Source organism: Ovis aries, chromosome 17, assembly GCF_016772045.2.
Source record: "Ovis aries strain OAR_USU_Benz2616 breed Rambouillet chromosome 17, ARS-UI_Ramb_v3.0, whole genome shotgun sequence".
NCBI classification, from domain to species: Eukaryota; Metazoa; Chordata; class Mammalia; order Artiodactyla; family Bovidae; genus Ovis; species Ovis aries.
In genome coordinates, this window is record NC_056070.1 from 39934254 (window position 1) to 39953659 (window position 19406).

The window sequence follows — 19406 nt, forward strand, 5'->3', positions numbered from 1 at the left end:
GTGTGGGCAGTTAACCCAGCTGTGAAAATGCTCATGGGAATGTGGAATTAGGGAAATGAGCGTTTAAAGTCAAAGAAAAAAAGATTCCTGCGGGATCCACGGATGTCTTAAGCTGCCTTCTTTTCAAACAAAAATAATTAATAATTGGATTGGCAAGAGAGCCTCACTCAAAATTAAAGACGTTACCCCACAAGTATTCTTCAGCTCACAACTGAGTTCATGCCTCTGGAGGATGACTATACAGAAGCAATGGACACTGCGTTCACACCCTACTTATTTATGGTTTCTACAGATGTGCCATGATCTTCTCCTCGCATCATGAGAGGCTCTGGCAGAAGACACCGGAGCTTTGCGGGAAGGTAGGACTAGTGAGACATCATGTAGAGGGGCCTGGACCCTGGAACCCTGCTTAGAGGGTAACTGCCCACTAAGTGATCAGACTCTGTGCTGCTGCTGCTAAGTCACTTCAGGCGTGTCCGACTCTATGTGACCCCACAGACGCAGACCACCAGGCTCCCCCGTCCCTGGGATTCTCCAGGCAAGAACACTGGAGTGGGTTGCCACTTCCTTCTCCTCAGATTCTATGCAACAGAGAATAAACTTTCATTGTGCTTGAATCCTTGTGTTTTGTTTGGTTTGGTACAATGGCTCACATTATCTGAATTCATACAAATACAAATATGATGATACTTTTTTGTGATTTATTTATGAAAAATCTTTCATGGTGAAATTCCAAACTCTTTAAGGAGAAGTAGGATAACACTCTAATAACACCCTGACCTCATAGTGTCATGTATCATTCAGATAAAATCTACACTGGAGTTCCTTTTCTTACTCAGTCAAACACATTTACTGAAAACCTACTTTATGCCAAGCACTGTTCCTGGCTTTCTAACATAGCAGCAAGTGTGATAAACTCCCTGCTCTCATGGATCTTACAAATAGTGTATGGAGACAAATAATAAAAGGTTAATGAAGAAAACTGTCAAATAGTGCTAAGTACTGCATTCAGCAAAGATTAAGAGAGACTGATGTGACAGAAGGGCGACTGGATAGCCAGGAAAGATCAAAGATATGACAATGACAGGAGAAGCCTGGTTTTTATGTTCTCAGTTACTTCCTAAAGGGGCCGTTCTCATCATAGTGCTTTACTAGATACATATGTCATTCTACTAGATAGATAAACATACATATACACACAGACAATATACATTTTATATCTTACACATATACATCTAATACACAAATATATCTCATATAAATACATATACACATATATAGACATACATCTGAGCCAGCAGGGAAGCCACACAGATATATACACATACTTTATACATGCAACACATATATTACATCTCATATATTTATAAAGTATATATTTGTGTCTGTGTAAAACAAGAGAAATCTAGTATATCCTTAAGGCAAAAAAATACAATTACTAAACATCTTATGAAAAGTTATTAGGCTCTCTGTGCAACTGCAAAACAAAACCAACTAAGTATGATGGTACCTTATGACCCCAAAAGAGTATAAAATAGATTCAGGTTTGTTCAGCACCCTAGGGCTCAGAGGGCACTAATACATGACCAAATTTCAATATGCAAATATTACATGATGGGAATGTTAGGGTTCCAAAATAATTATCTGTCCTCCAAAAGTACCACTTAACAGCTTTAATGGAAAATTAAGTCTAGAAGCCACGTACTTAGTCAACTGATTTTAAGTAGTCAAAAATTCATTGAACAGACTGATTGCTGAAGGGAAAAAATACTTCTACTGAAAGATAAGCTATATTCTTTGGAAAAATAGGAATCCATGAAACTTAATTTCCCTAGGAAGAAACTTGAATGTAGTCAAAACCCTTGATTCCATAGAATCCTTTATTTCCTAGCATTTGTGTGTGGGTTGTAGGATGGTGGGGGTAGGGAGGGAAGACCATCGAACAGGTAAGAATACATCACAGAGACGTAAGTAAACTGAAAGTGAAAATTAATAAAGTAGGATATGGGATGTAGAGGGTGAGAGGCCTTACTGCTAAGATGTCATCTGAGTAAAGACCACAGTGGAGTGAATGCCTGCACCCTTGCAGACACACATGTGAAAACAGGCGTTTCATCAAGGGCACAAGCCACGGGCACGGTGGCCTTGGTGTGTTTAGGAACAGCTAGGAGTCAGCACCAGCCCCAAGATGATCAGAGGGAATTAGGGCAGGGAGAGATTCCACGGGAAACCATGTGGGGAAGCTGTAGGAATGATGCTGACTTTCCTCCTGAGTGAAATGGAAAGACTGGAAGGTTCTGAGCACTCACCATGCCGCATCATGAATTTAAACATTTTCCTTAAATGGTTAACGTAGACATGTATTATTGCCATTTGGAGAAATATTCAACAGTAATTCCACATAATGTAAATACAAAGAAAATGTTTATTACAACTTATACCAAGAGACCATCAACAAACAAGGGTCTCACAGCTCATCTTAGAGGACGTCCCATGGCAACGACTCAGCTGTGAAGCTGTATCTATTCTAAGTCACGTTTCCGGGTACACTGGCTATATACCTCAATTTACTGAAAAATCCCACCCCATTCCTCTTATATCTATGTTACACACACACGAGAGGAAACTACCTAGATTTCAAATGATATCTCAGATTCTACTGCTCGTGGTTCATTTCTAGATTTCACTCAAACACAACCACAACTGCTGCTTTTCCACTGAGGAGTATTATAACTTAGCCAGACAATAATCTTTAAACCAAAATATAATTAAACATTATCCCTCTTAAGTTATTCACAAAAAATAGTAGGTATGTGTCTAGTATTTATGTGTCTAGTATTATCAGTTTTTCCCTTTCCTTCAACGATAAAGATACTCATTTTAGCATTTATTTCCAAGGACTTCAGTGATAAGACATTTAATAAACATCTATTTTCAAGGGCTTTGTGTGTCAACCCTGGCACACCAGATAATGTCATTGCTTTAGCTCTGTCTGGAGGGCACTGGGGGAGAATTAACTGAATATTTGCAGTGCATTACTCATTGCCTGGGGCCAGCAAAGACACACGCTACCAAAACTGCACAAAGGCTAACAGATTTTTCTTTTCCTCCAGTCTTCCTTTTTCATTTGTTTGTTTGCTTAGACTGGTGAACCTCAGACAGCGTATCACCAGGCAAATAGTATGAGTGACCAGGCAAATAGTATGAGTGACCAGGAAACAGTGGCGCACATGTGACCTCACAAGAAGACTCCTTCCTAACACCCTCACTTCCCTCAGTGCTCCAGCATTTCTCAGTTACTGTACTATACTTAGTAGTTCAGTCCTGTCCGACTCTTTGCAACCACATGGCATGTAGCCCATCAGGCTCCTCTGTCCATGGCGATCCTCCAGGGAAGAATACTAGAGTGGGTTGCCGCTCCGGGGATGGCCGGGGCCCCAGGCGTCGCGGGACCGCCCTCGCGTGCGGGTGGCGGTGGGATCCCGCGCTGGTGTTCCTGGGGGCCCGGCCGCGTGCCCGGTCTTTGTCCTCTGGTCCCCGGGGCGGCGCCCGCGTCCCTGTCCCGCGGCCCCCGCCTTGCGTGCTTGCCGGATCTCCAGGGGATCTTCCAGACCCACGGATCAAACCCAGGTCTCCCGCCTGGCCGTGGATTCCTTACCATCTGAGCCAAGGATCTATTTACAACATCAACTGAGCAACTGTCTTAGAGAGTACACTCTTCCTAAACAAACACCAACATCTAGTACTCTACAAAGCTTTTACTTGCCTTAAACTTCAACTACTTTCTCTGAACTTCTAAGTCCGTATATGTACGTGTATTCATTTATTAATTCCAAGTTTAAACTGGGGAACCAGAATCGTATTAATCAAGAAGATACACTTAGGGAATCTTATTATGAGTTTCATATAATCTGTGGTGTCACTAGTGCATGCACACACACGCACACACAGCATAAACAACCTGGAAGCGTCCTCAGATACACACAGCTTACCTTCCGCAGCCTACAAGTTACAAAGCCTCAATTCACCCTCAGCAGAACCAAGACCTTAGACAACTGGCCAAGCACCCACTGTGCACCAGAGCCTCTGATGGGGATTTGCAGAGATTCTCCCACTTCATCTAACACCACTGGGACACCACCTCCTACATCAATCTCTTATGTCCCTTTTATCTCCGCTCCAAGTTGCAACCAAGCAAGAGTCTAAAAAAGAGCAGAAAAATACGCACCTGATCATGCCAATCCCCAGCTGGTAGCCAGTGAGGGACCCTCTTTACCGCAGGGAGAGGGTCACACCCCTGACCTCCGCACCCACCTCTTCTCCTGGTGATCTTTGCACACTCCTCTCAGCCCCTCATTCTCTGCCCTAGGTGTGGAAGCTCTTTATGGTTATTTAGTAATAAATATCATGCCGAGTTTCTCTCTCCTCAGCCTCTGTTGTTCCTTTCTCCTACCAGGACACCATCAGCCAGGGCAGCCGAATTCCTGAAGCCTTCTCCTGAAGGCGGGTTCTTGTCAGACGCTCCCGTGTCACCCAGAGCTCAACCACCCTTCACAGAAGCCACTACTCCACCCTCCCCAGCCTTCCCTGGGTGAGTCCAAAAGGGCTCATGCGTGCCTTTCCATCATTCTTTCCTGTGCCTCAAAGAGCCTGAAACGCAGACACTGCTGAATAAACACACAAATCACTGAACTATTAACCCTAGTCTAGAGCTGAAGAGTCTGAAGGCCAAGACAAAATGAATCAGGATGCCTCTCCCCACCCAGTTCAACAATCACTCCTGTGTTTCAGCAATTACAGGTAAGACTGCCAGCAAAAAGTGAGAAGACAAGAACAGAAGGAGACAGACGAGATCATACTAAACCCAGGCTAACAGTAAGCATAGTAAAGCAATGTATTTAGTTTGGATTTCCTGAAAGTCAGGACAAAACTTGTGGACTCAAAACTTTTTGAGTTCCTGTCTGTATAGATTCCAAGAGAGGAACCTGGCAGACGAAGAGTGTTTGAACTCAGAACTGTTAAGATTCATCCATCTACTTAATTATTTAACAAGGATTCACTGACTGACTGTGATGAGCCAGGCACAGTTTTAGGAGCTTGTCATTTGGCAATGACTGGCCCTGGTCCCTGGAATTGACACTTCTGGAGGTGGGAGGGCTTCGGGGTGGAAGGCGAAGAAGGGTTAAGTATAATAAACAAATAAAAGAATTATAGATATCATCGGTTCTATAAAGAGAACACTAAAGGGTGGGTGATGCGATAGACCATGATACCTAGGACTAGGGAGACTATTCTAGATGGGGCACCTGGGGAGGCTGCTCTGAGAAAGCGACATTTGAGACAAGAGGTGAATACACACAAAGGATCCAGCCAGACAGGGAACCAGGGGCGAGCTTGACAGATGGAAGGAACACGGAGGGCAGAGGCCCCAAGGTAGGAAGAACTTGGGGATGCTCAGGAAACAACCATGCTCAAGGTGACTGAAGGGCAGAGAAGTGTAAAGAGGTTTGGAGTAGTAGGAATCAGTCCTACTATGAAGGAGGCTTATTGTAAGAGCAATGGGAAGTCACTGGGGTTTTAAACAGGCAACTAACAGGATCCAGTAAGGCTTTCAACATCATTGTGTCTCGGTGAATGCAAAAAGAACATGTGTACCCGTATACAATGGAATAGCAATGGACTACTCAGCCATAAAAAGAATGAAATAATGTCATTTAAAGCAACATGGACGGACCTAGAGCTGATCATACTAAGTGAAGTAACTCAGGCAAAGAAAGACAAATACCATATGATATCACTTATAGGTAGAATCTAAAATATGACACCAGTGAATTTATATATGAAACAGACTCACAGAGAGAAGAGACCTGTGACTGCCCACTGAGAGGGAGTTGGGAGAGAGATGGATTGGGAGCTTGGGATTAGCAGATGCGAACTGTTAGATGCAGGATGGATAAACAAGGCCCTACTGTATAGGACGAGAACTACATTCAATATCCTGTGACAAACCACAGCGGAAAAGAATGTACATGTATAACTCACTTTGCTGTAAAGCAGAAATGAACCCAAGAGTATAAATCAATTATACTTCAATAAAACAAAATTTTTAAAAAGATAGATCATTCTGTTGGGGTGGTAGAGAGGGAGAATGGAAATGGGAGGACTATCAGGATGGAGTGGGGTCTGCCTTCAGGACCACAGCAAACAAACTTAACAACGGACTTTCAAAACCCAACCTAATGCTTACAGGTGCTTCTGGAACCGATTGGCTAACTTTCACAAAAGATAAAATTCCAATTATGTAAACTGCTATCAAGGTGATTACCTATGTGTCACTGACAGCTACACCACTTTTGTAATTAGTTGTAGCCTCATGTAAGAGATGGGAGTGCCTGACGTTTTCCAGGAACAAGGGGTCAGATTATAAAAACACTCAAGTTCCTAACTACAGAGTGGTTAATTTATTAAATATCCTCACAAAATGAGTAATTATTTTGACCAAGCTCCTAACCAGCAATTAGCATTAGGAGGTCATAAATTACAACATGAAATTGTAGAAACAACACGTGGCTCGTTCCAAGTGGTTTATGTGACTCAAGAAATCACTTTAATTCCTTACAGCTCAACCTCCTCACCCATGTGGAGGAGACATAACAAGGTTTGTCCTGCCCACCACACAAGGCAGTTCTGAGAATGTAGGACCAATGTGAATGAACTCTAGTAATATAAAGCATTATGCAAATGCAACTTTTTGTATAAAAGAACCATTATAGACCTAGAAGGGTTTTTAGGGATTTATTTAGCATAATCTTCTCATTTCAAAGTGGGAACTGATGTCAAGAAAAGGAACTAGCTGTGGCACGCTTGACACTAGAATCCAGATCTTACTTTCATATAATAAAATTAATTTGAATATTTTCCAATTTTTCTACAATGTAAATTATAACATTAATGTTTTTAAACAAGTATTCTGAAAAAAAATAGTAAAAGGGAAAAGAAACTTTTCTTTGAAAAAAAGTTTATTTCTATTTATTCACTTATGCAAAGACAAGTATCAACATAGGAAGGAACACACTTTTAAGTTTAAAATTAATTTTCCATTTTGAAAGGTTTAGGATTTTGTCTCTTCTTTCTACTTTACTCTTTTAAATATTTCAGTCCAACAAAAAAGCAGACAAATAAAAGCTTGCTTTTTATTTTCCCTTACTTTTCTTAAGATCATATTAAGATAATTAGATTTGACTCTTCAGAGTTTAGGTATCATTTATAGTAATCTGAAGATTTAATCACAGAATAATACATGTAAGAATGTTATAGCATGTACACAAAACAAAGTACAGAGAATTTTAAAAAGAAAAAATTTCAGGGCACTTTCAAATTCTGAGGCACAAGAAAGCCCTCTTGGGGATGCTTACATTAAAAGACTCTTCCCCTTGGATTCAGAATGAAGATTATTAGGGATTATAAAACAATGGGCACTGATGATATGGCCCATAGAAGTTGCATCAGGACAGGGCGACACAGAGTTCCCATTATGAGCTATTATGCTGTACAGACCAAAATTAAGGTAGGATTAGTTTTAACCTCAACTTCATGATTTATGTATGTGAAGACAAATACTCTTAGAAATGAAGGTAACTTTCATAATCTTAGACAGTCGCGTTCCCACGACATAAAAACACAAGCAAGTATGTTAACCTGTTTCTGGCACTGAATTATTTTAAGACCTTTGGAGACTGATCTTCCATATGATCCATATTAATATTCTTTCCAAATAGACTGGATCTCTACAACTTCATGTTGTCTAAAATTCCTAAACAGCTTATACCAGAAAATTTTTGCTGCTATTTATTTCCATATTTTATTAATTTTAATTAATTATAAAATTTCCATATTTTATATAATATTAAAGAATTGCATGACTTATTATAACAAAATTCTTATAGGTAACAGTGTTAGTCCTAATTGATCATAAGGATTGTTAATGCATTAGAAAACATTCATGGGTTGATGTCTGCTGGGTCCTTACTGCCTTCAGCCTTTAGAGCTTATTCAGTTTCACCTAAGTTCATCTAACCAAAGGGGAAAGAATCTTCTCAAGGTGAAACAATGATCTGCTAGTCCTGATGTTTGCCTATATCTGCATTGTTGTACTTTTTATTACTTCACTGGCCACATACAATAAATACGTATTAAAGGGCTTTTTCATGGTAAAAACATCCTGGACACTCTAGATAAAGTGCTGTATCTCACACTTGAAGTCCCTACACTTGTGAGGCTTTACATTTCAACAGGCACATAATAAATGAGCAGTCAAACCGTAACAGCGAGAACAACACAGTCATAATACATGCCTGACAGATCATGCTTACCCTGTGTGGTAACAGAAATGTATGCATGGCTACCCTGGACTCGCCTGGCAGGAGACCCTCCTGCACCTGGGATCAGAGAGTCTAGGAACCAGAAGGTCCCAAGAGACTGAACTTGGGCAAAAAAGAACAACTAGTGGAAAGACTCCATGGTTTGGTCTGTTCAATGAACAAAAGGAAGGGCAAGGAGCTGGGGGAGTGGATAAGAGAGGAAACTAAGATAAGACCAGTTTGTGCCCCACCTCTGCAGGGAGTACAGATTTCATTCCAACTACTAGAGAGTTTTAAAAGAAATGACATGGTCTGATTCATCTTTTTTAAGATAAGGTGGTTGCTCTGTGAAGAATGGCATGGGGTAGGGTGAGCATAGAAATCAGGGAAATGTAGGAGTCAGTGGGAACAGTCCAAGCAAAAAGATGCTGGTGGCCTGGACCAGGGTGATGACATCGGAGAAGGAACCAAAGTCAGGAGGATGGATAAAACAAGACTTGCAGAAGAGCATGGAGTCTGGAGTAACCCAAAAGACCAAAGGTAACTCATGGGTTTGGGACTTTAATCTCTCAGTAAATGGTAATGTCAATAATGGGAGGGGAGGAAAACTGTACAACTGTAAGCCTTTGCAGCCTGCTTGGTTAGCTGGGTTTGTTTCTTGGGTTGATGACTGAGAAAACACTCAGAAGTTCTATTTTGGTTGTATCAAATTCAAGGTGACACCATCCACATCACATCTCTTGGACAATGAAATATACGGTCTTGAATTTTATTATAATCAACCAGTGGATGTCTGGTTGTGTGTGTGTGTGTGTGGGGGGGGGGGGGACTTTGCATAAGTTTTCACCTTCTCGTTGTGTTTCCAGGTTAATATACACACAAATAATAATAATAATAATAAATGATGATCCAGACAATTATGACAGTGAGGAAGAGGATACACTGTTCTTCTACTGTGATGAGGTAATGATTCTGGAAGTCAACAAACGGAGCAATAAGAGGCAGAAGGTCTCAACTTTTCTGTCCCTTTTGAGCTAAGTCATTAATGTAAACATATTAGATGTTGCTGTTGTTCAGTCACTCAGTTGTGTCTGACTCCTTGCAACCATGGACTGTAGCCTGCCAGGCTCCCCTGTCCATGGGATTTCCCAGGTAAGAATACTGGAATATGTTGTCATTTCCTCCTCCAGGGGATCTTCCTGACCCAGGGATCGAACCAGTGTCTCCTGTGCTAGCAGGCAGATTCTTTACCACTGAGCCATCAGGGAAGCCTCAAACATGTTAGGTACATACTAGCAAAAAGCAGAAGTAAAACGGGAATTCAATTATTTTAATGTAAAGTTAACTTCAACATCTTATTTTGCCTATGTCAGAAGAAGGCAGGGGCCTTTCTTGGTTGATTTGGGGGAAACAGTCCTGGGGAAACAGTCCTGAAAGAGCAATGGTTATTCTCCTGGAGGTGCTACAGGAAGTAAGAAAAGAGACCAATAAAGCCAGAGTCAGGAGCTTTTATGCCACTTTCCAGTAAAGAAACTTTAGCCCAAAGATGGTCACGTCTCTTAAATGAAAATATCAATGGTTTCACTAAGAATCAACCTGATATGAAGTATGTTACACTTAGCATATAAGAATTTCAGCACTCACACCTCTTCTGGCAGCAGTCTCAGTTTTGATGGCATGCAAATTTTGGGGGGAGGGAGAATGAACTCATGGCTCAAGAATCTGGCAACTGCTTGAATTTCACTGTAAAGAAGCATCATTAAGAAGCTAGGAATCTGAGTCACTTAATATCAGGCTTCAGCTAAATTCTTAAATGGTTACATAACGCCACTGATTTTTAAGAACAAGAATGCATTTTTTAAAATGTCAAAGCTTTAGGATTTCCTGTTTTTCATACTATAAAAATGTCCTGTCTGACCCCTCCAGATATGTAGATATTGCTTACTGCTTTTTCCTAAGAATGAAAGCTCTGCATCTTAAGATCCATGTCCATTATTTCCTGACTCTCCAAGATCATGTCTTTCTTTAGGCTAAGTAACTTACCTCTCTATGATAATACTTTATGTCTATAAAGTCAGGCAAAATACAAAGAACCCCATTGCAAAAACTAAAATATCACTAAAATCCCAGCTGGCTCACACATTATCAAGAAACTGAGTTAAAAATGATAAATCAGTGCCTCAAATTCTGGAAGCTTTACCCCACACAGATAACACATTGGAATGAATAACAAAAGTTTTCACTCAAACTTTGACATTTTAGCATGAATTATATAAAAATTTTAAGTTTTGGAAAATGAATAAAGAATATTTCTGAAAATTAATTTTAAAAAACCTTTGGAACTTATGTATGAATAGCTTTCCCAAATTAACAATAGTAAAATCAGAAAAACAAACACATAAGTTCTATGCTTGTCATTAACCAAAGGCATCTTTTTGTGAGAACAAGTGCCACAAACAACTAACATAATTTGCTTAAGCTGCAAGAGCTTCTTTTCCCAGAATTTTAAAAGGTATGAAAGAGGAAAAAAAAAAGAAAACATATCATCACAACTTAATATATAACACTGTGTTTAGAACAACACGAAAGCAAATAACCATATTCTCTTACATGCTCAGCATGAAATTATCTTTCACCAAGCAAAAGGCATTTTTTTGAACCGATAAAGCAATATGTACAGTTAAGAGGTATAGAACTCCCACATCCTTGCCTTTAAAATGTTCTTCTTCTAAGAAAGCAGCATTTATGAGTCCATAATGACTATTTTAAATCCCCTGAACCACCTTGCAATAGAGAAATAATATATAACGGCATATTTAAATGTGACCCAAAATCCCCTGCTTCCATAATCTATATTAAGTTGTGAGCAAATAAAGCCATTTCTATATTGATCATTTCTCTAAGCAAAGGTTAACTAGAAAGGCCAGCCTTAGGAAGAAACAGAATACATACCATGATAGAGTCTCTTTCGTTAGAAACGGCAAGAAGAACAGATTTAAATTAAGACTTGGTGTATAAAAGCTGAAAGCATAGAATTTGTATCCACATAATGAACTGATGTCTCCTCTAAAGACGTCAGATTGCTGTTCAGCTAAACTATCTAAAAATACCTCCTTGCAAACACACACACACACACACACACACACACACACACACACACACACACACACACACACGAAATGACTACAAAGACAGGTCTTACTAAGCAGCTCTGCTTGTACAAAATCACTTAATAAGTGGGGAAATTTTTTAAAGTACTTGTGAAAAATGAAATAGGAATTTTTCTTAGCAACTAAAATCTATTATGAGCTATTTTGAAAACCAGTACCAATCTGAAAAAAGTAGTTAATGATGAACCTGAAAGCAAATCATCACAGCTCTGTGATGTCCAACAGAGAGAATCATGTTCCATGAACTTCAAATTAGATAAGGGAAAATACATGTCTGAATCGCTGTCAACATTCTGTTTAAAAACGAAAGAAGGGAAATTTTCTGGCTGGAAAAGGGAGAGTCCAGTTCATGGATGCCACCATGAGCCAGACCCTGTGCCAGACATGGAACCCTCACAAGCAGTCTATGAAGTGAGCACCATGAAGAGAGCTTTATAGACTAGGAAAAACGGTTCAGGACACTTAATTCACCTGCTTAACGCCTCACAGCCACAAAGAAGAGGCAGGACTCCAACCCACACAGGAATGACTCTGGAGTGCTATCATCTAACATTGATAACTGACACTCACATAGGCTTTACAGTTTGCAAAAAGATTCTGAAAGAATTAACTCTTTTTATATGTTCTTATTTAAACCTCAAGTTTATTACCTGTAAGACTCAGAGAATCTCACTTCACCCCTAATCTCACTTTGATGACTGAAGAAAATACTATTATGTAAAGCACTAAGTAAAATAACGTATTACCATACTCATCCATAATCTTCAAATAATGCTGTGGGGGAAAACCAGGTATTGCAAGCATGATCTCTGTTGTGAATTGAGAAAAGAGAAACTTTCATGACTTGCTTAATAGTTGTACAGCTAGCCAACCTCAGAATAAGGGCTCAAAGCAAGTTCTCAGTATGTATTTTATTGTTCTACTAAACAAAACCCCTCGCTGGAATGGTTCCTTCCTTTCTATTACTATGGAGAAAGGCTCACAGCTGAAATGAAGACGATTTTGCTTTAAATGCCCTTATCAGCACGCTTGACGATGCCAGGCACTGGGGCAGTGGTAATAAGTGAGTTTTGAAGCACATGACACTTCACTGTGCATCCCTTTTGCTGTGCCTCAGGCTAATGCTGCAAAGCCACTCATTAATTTTATTATAAAGCAATTAAAGGCAGTATCTTTTTTCCCAAAGCATCGTTGGATAATACTTGAAGGAGCGAACAAAGGAGAGAGAAGAAATAATATATAGTAATGAATATACCCACGGCTAACAGCGCCAGTACTTCATACCTATGCCTTGAAGGATGTTCTGTAGTCTGGCCAAGGACGAGGCCCCACACACCCTCCTCTTTACTGAGGATGTACACTGAACCCAGGCCCAGGAGCAGAGCCAAGACAAGAAATTTTTTTTTTTTTTAAATATTGGAGTATAGCTGATTTACAATGTTGTGTCTCAGGTGTAGAGCAAAGTGACTCAGTTATACATGCACATATATGTATTCTTTTCCAGATTGTTTTCCCATTTAGGTTATTATAGAATATTGAGCACTGTTCCCTGTGCCATACAACAGGTCCTTGTTGGTCAACCATTTTAAGACATTGTATACATGTCAATCCCAAACAAGTAAATCAAAGATAAATATCATATGATACCACTTATAAGTAAAAGTAAATATATATACATACATATAGATAGATATACTTTTCTTAACACAAGGAAGACTATTATTGGATTTTAGATCGCTTTGTGATGTTCAGTTGAAAGTACAGCTTTCTACAAGTTATAATTATATTCCACAATCCCAAGAGTATGTGTTAACAGTGATGGAGCCTAAAGAAAATGTCAAAATTGTAATAAAGATGGACCTAATTATTATTCACTTATCTGTATGGCTAAGATAATGTTGCTAAATCTGTCTAGATAAGAAAACTCTTTCATCTGGCCATACGCTAAAATAAGCTCCTTATAAATTACTTACCTAACTGGAAACAAGAGAGCAATCATATCATCCAAACAGTAAGTCAAAAAACAGATTCTTTTCTATTTTCAAGTCTAAAAACAGAGTAATGTAAGAGACCTCTGGAGAACCATACAGATGGGAAATCTCAGATAAGCATGGTAACCTTCCTGTAAAAAGCTGCATTAAGAAAACTTCCATGTAAAGAATTAGAGAATTTCTTCAATACAAAATTGTATCCTTGAGATTCTAGTCAACCTCGAAGGAGGATAAAATGCATTCCTTTTATTTCCTTCAAGATCAAAGTACTCTAGATTTTATGGTAAGAATGGTACTTACTACATCACGCATATGCAATCCTTTGAAATTTACACTAAAGGAAATCAACTCAATCTAGGGGAAGGAATAACCTGATCTCAAACTTTCTAATGAGGACCATAATCTGCAGGGCACACAGAGAACAAAGCATTGGTCCAACCTTGCAATAACATAACAGGAGCAAATTTAGGTGCTTCACGGAGTTTCCAAAACCAGATCTGCATGTGCGCACATGCGTGAGCCTGTGTGTCTGCACATACAAGAAAAGACTGCCACTGGCTCCACCATGAATCAGCTGCGCGACTTTGGGAAAGTCACTTTAGCTCTCTATGCCTTCATTTCTTTACATATAAAAAGAGGATTACATTGTTGTGAGGATTAAATGATAATATATGGAAAGTATTTAGAACATTGCCTAAGAACATAGGAAGCCTTCAACTTTAGCTACTGACATTATTGCTATTTTTTTTTTTTACTCTAATATTGAATTGATAAACAGAAGGTAGCTTTCTGAGTATGGAACTGTAGCGAAAATAAAGTAAACCAACTACGGACAGGTCATCTAAGCAAAGGGAAAAACTAACACAGTCTCTGATTCACCTGCACGACAGACTCAATTCTCCTTACTTCCTGGATGCTGTACTATGCTTAGTCGCTCAGTCGTGTCTCACCGTGTGTGACCCCCATGGACTGTAGCCCACCAGGCTCCTGTGTCCATGGGGATTCTCCAGGCAAGAATACTGGAGTGGATTGACAATTTTTTTCCCCAGGGGATCCTCCCAATCCAGGAATCGAACCCAGGTCTCCTGCAATGCAGGCAGATTATTGACCATCTGAGCCACCAGGGAAGCCCACTTCCTGGATATACAATACCTTTAAAAAATGTAAGAATTGTGCTTATGGGCCATGCTTTACTCTAAACATTTTATAGAGTTTACCTCTAATCTTCACATCACCCTTTATCTCCAGTTTATAAATGAAGATTCTATGTAGTAGAAAAGCTAAAGAACCTACCGAGGTTCATACAACTTGTTGTGAAGCCAGAATATACTAGGTTGGCCAAAATTTCATTCAGTTTTAAGTAAAACATTAAAAAAAAAATTTTTTTTTCACCAAGAACTTTATTGAACGTATTCCCTAACTGAATGAACTTTTTGGCCATCTCAATAGATCAGGTTCCTGGCCTCTGGAGCCTTGCTCTGACCACAAGGCTACAGTTTTTACTAACCTTTCTCTTCATGTAACTGTCTTCACAAAGTTTACAACTGGTTAGGCTACAGTTTTCATCTTCCACATTGGTTACGTTTATAAGTGGGTTACTAGGAATACCATCACTTTCTCTGGGATATTTCCTTCCCCCATCCCCTGCTAAGTTCTGGAACCTCCAGTGGATCCCTGGATCGTTATTTCAATGTATTTCAGGATTCAAGTTCCTTCAAGGTAGAAACAACAGCATCTTATAAATGATGAGAATATGGTATTGAAACCAATGTGGGAGCAGGCAACTCCAACCATGTTTCACCTTGGGCTTCTCACTCTCCTATCAGGACAACTCTGATGCACTACTTGAAATCTCCAAAATCTGTCTGCCTGAAACACCCTTAATTCCCACGTCCACACTCACCCACCTGGCGGGCTCCAGCTGCCTGGCACATTCCCTGCCTCCCATCTGTGAGACTTAGAGTAAGTGTCAGCAGGTCTCTTTCCTGCTACTCATCCATGAGTAAGTCTAAGACAGGGGCTAAAAACTGGCTCACAAATATCCAGGATCAAACACAGGACACATTTCCCTAAAACAAGTGTTGTACACTTCGCTTCACAACTTACTGCTCACCACTATTATTGTAATATACAAATACCGCTACATTAAGCATATTGTTATACTAACGGGGCTAAGAGTACATTTCACAGATTCTAAAATGCATAGCTTTTATGTCAATCCTAATCATATATACACTATTGATACTATGTATAAAACAGACAACTAGTGACAACCTACTGTATAGCACAGGGAACTCTACTCAGTGCTCTGTGGTGACTTGAATGGGGAGGAAATCCAAAAAATAGAGATTATATACATAAAAGCTCCTCTCTCTATATATAAATATACACACACACACACATATACACACTACACAGAGCTGGCTCACTTTGCTGTATGGCAGAAATTGCTCCTGCTTCTAAGAGCTTCAGTCATGTCCACCTCTTTGTGACCTCAGCGACTATAGCCCACCAGGCTCCTCTGTCCATGGGATTCTCCAGACATGAATACCGGACTGGGTCACCATACCCTCCTCCAGGGGATCTTCCCAACCCAGGGATCAAACCTGTATCTCTTATGTCTCCTGCTTTGGCAGGTGGGTTCTTACCACTAGCGCCACCTGGGAAGCCTATTAGAAACTAACAACCAATAAAATTTTTTCAAAAAATAAAATTAGTTTCTATACACCAAAAATAAATTAACAAATAAGATGCACAGCTCCTTTCTTATTTTAACATCTTTGAAACCGGGATCCACCTCACAGTCAGAAAAGTCTGAGAAGAAAATACTGGGTCACTGACAATCAGGTGAACCAAGCCACAATGTCATAAGATTGGTCAGTTAGGTGCAGATCAACAGAGACAGCGTGCCTACCAGCTACCCTGAAGGAAGACCTAACACAAAGCCCAGACTTCAGAAACCAAAATCACGGACTCTGGAATCCTGCATCACACTTTTATTTCCTTATATTCTACAGCGAACGGCTTTTTAATTATTACATAAGTCGATGGCATTAGGCCAAAGCTCTCTGACCTGACATTCAAAGGCCTCTCTGGCATCAACCCACATCCCCCAGGTGCCCCTCCACACCTGTCACGCCAGTCCACTCACTCTTCCTTGCTTGAATATGGACACTTAAGCTTCAGTGTTTGAGTATACTGTTTGTCTTGCAAAAAGCTCCCCCTTCCACCACCCGTTTCCTTTTATCTTGTTTCCTACCCCTGTTTGTGACACAGTTAAAGTCTTATTTCCTTCTTTGTCTAGTTGAATCACATGTCCTGCCAGGGCTCTCCTATGTATTTTCTGTCCCAACTGCTCACCCAGCATTTAAATATATGCTACTCCAACCAGATGCATGATTTTCAAACCATATTTTAAAATTATTTTTATAGAAAGCTAGATAAAACCCACAAGAAAACATTCAAAATACATTGCTTCATTATTAATCCTCTTTTTTCAAAAGACAATTAAGTAGGACATATACTTTCAAAACAAACACAATTAAACTTAGATAAACAAAGCACAAGAATAATGTGAGTAACTTTTTATAATTTTTTATTCCCATTACAGTTCATGTTTCACAATGATTTGAGAATGCTGCTGCACTAGTCAAGGGTGTTCTTACATAAGGATGCATTTCTTTTAATCCACATACTTTCGTATCAACACAGACTTCTTACCAGCTACTAATTTAATGAGTGCTCAATTTATTTTGACACTTTATTCCACTAATAGTGAAGACACTTTTATTAAATGAAAACTACAATCTATATTCTCCTCTTCTGTTCTCTTGCTCTGAGAAAAAATTGGGAGACATATAGTTTATCTATGGAGAAAGCAATGGCAACCCACTCCAGTACTCTTGCCTGGAAAATCCCACAGACGGAGGAGCCTGGTAGGCTGCTGTCCATGGGATCGCTAAGAGTCGGACACGACTGAGCGACTTCACTTTGACTTTTCACTTTCATGCATTGGAGAAGGAAATGGCAACCCACTCCAGTGTTCTTGCCTGGAGAATCCCAGGGACGCGGGAGCCTGGTGGGCTGCCATCTATGGGGTCACACAGAGTCGGACACAACTGAAGCGATTTAGCAGCAGCGACATAGTTTATCTATAGCTCTTCTTCTAGAGTAGAATAACCTTTTCATTTAATAGCACTACTATCAACTTTTGTGATGCTTGTTCACCAAAGACATTCTTTAAATCTTAGTTATAAATCAGGGTGTTAATTTTGAGGGGAGGAGAGAGGCAAAATAAAACAGGAGAAGAAGTCTAGAAACACGCCCAACTCAAAGGAACACAGAATTTCAGTGGTAAAAGACACACTCTACAGTGGAATGGGAAGAGGAAAGAAGCAATGTCACAGATGTTTATATTTTCTTTAGTTATTTAAAAGTTTACTTTTTCTTTTGACACTTTTGTATCTTAAAATTTTGCATAAGCTTCAAGAAAAGCACAACAGTATGACTACAGCAGGAGAAGGCAGTGGCACCCCACTCCAGTACTCTTGCCTGGAAAATCCCATGGGCGGAGGAGCCTGGTGGGCTGCAGTCCACGGGGTCGCAAAGAGTCGGATTCGACTGAGCGACTTCACTTTTACTTTCACTTTCATGCACTGGAGAAGGAAATGGCAACCCACTCCAGTGTTCTCGCCTGGAGAATCCTAGGAATGCGGGAGCCTGGTGGACTGCTGTCTATGGGGTAGCGCAGAGTGGGACATGACTGAAGCGACTTAGCAGCAGCAGCAGCATGACTACAGCAAACTTTATTAAAATCACGCTGGATTCTTTTTTTCCCACATTGGAATGGAATTCTAACACTAATTAAAGAAGCTCTTAAGTAAATAACATTTCCCTCTATTTTTAATTTCTATATATTTCATATGCTACATTATCTACAACACATATGCCACATTACATATTAATATATATTATATGGCAAACTTTAAAATTATAAAACAGACAAGGCAGATTATGACAGAAGTTTCATAATAGCTAAAATGTGTCTCTTAAATAAGTTGGATATATATATATACAATATACAATATATATTGTATGCATGTACTATATATATATACACACACACAATGTACATATATATACAATACAAAGATACGTATCAAAATGTTACCAATGATTTTATCTGGGTAGTAAAACGGTGATCCTTTTCCCGTCTTTATCTGTTTTCTATTTCTCTTTAATAAGCATATGTATAGCTATGTATTTTTTAATTATAAATTATGAACAAAACAAATACGAGACAAACCACAGACCAAACTACCACCTAAACAGCCATAACACAAGACAAAACAAGCAGTAAAATTTAGTGTATCTATTCGAAGGGTACCTCTTGTAAATAAAATGGTTTAAAATTATTTTTATATTTGGGTAAATGTTGCTTCCCTGTTGGCTCAGCTGGTAAACAATCCCTCTGCAATGCGGGAGACCTAGGTTTGATCCTTGGGTTGGGAAGATCCACTGGAGAAGGGAATGGCAACCCACTTCAGTACTCTTACCTGGAGAATCCCCGTGGACAGAGGAGCCTGGTGGGCTACAGTCCATGGGGTTGCAAAGATTCAGACACAACTGAGAGACTTTCATTTTCACTTTTGGGTAAAATGTTATCCCTAAAGCTGATCTGGGATATGATCTGGGGACTTCCCTGGCAATCCAGTCATTATAATCCTGTGCTTCAGTGGCAGGAGGTGTGGGTTTGATCCCTGATTGGGTAACTAAGATTCCTTATGCTGCCTGGCATGATCAAAATAAATAAATAAGGTATTATGATTCTGACATTTGATTATTTCCACAAATGGAAGTTTTCAATAAGAAACATGTGTGTGTGT

General features: G+C 39.6%; 1 protein-coding gene across 17 annotated transcripts in view; it reads right to left on the reverse strand.

The window, feature by feature from the left end:
- RAPGEF2 (Rap guanine nucleotide exchange factor 2) overlaps window positions 1-19406 on the reverse strand; it is a 264705-nt gene that overhangs the window by 65269 nt on the left and 180030 nt on the right. The window lies entirely within an intron of this gene.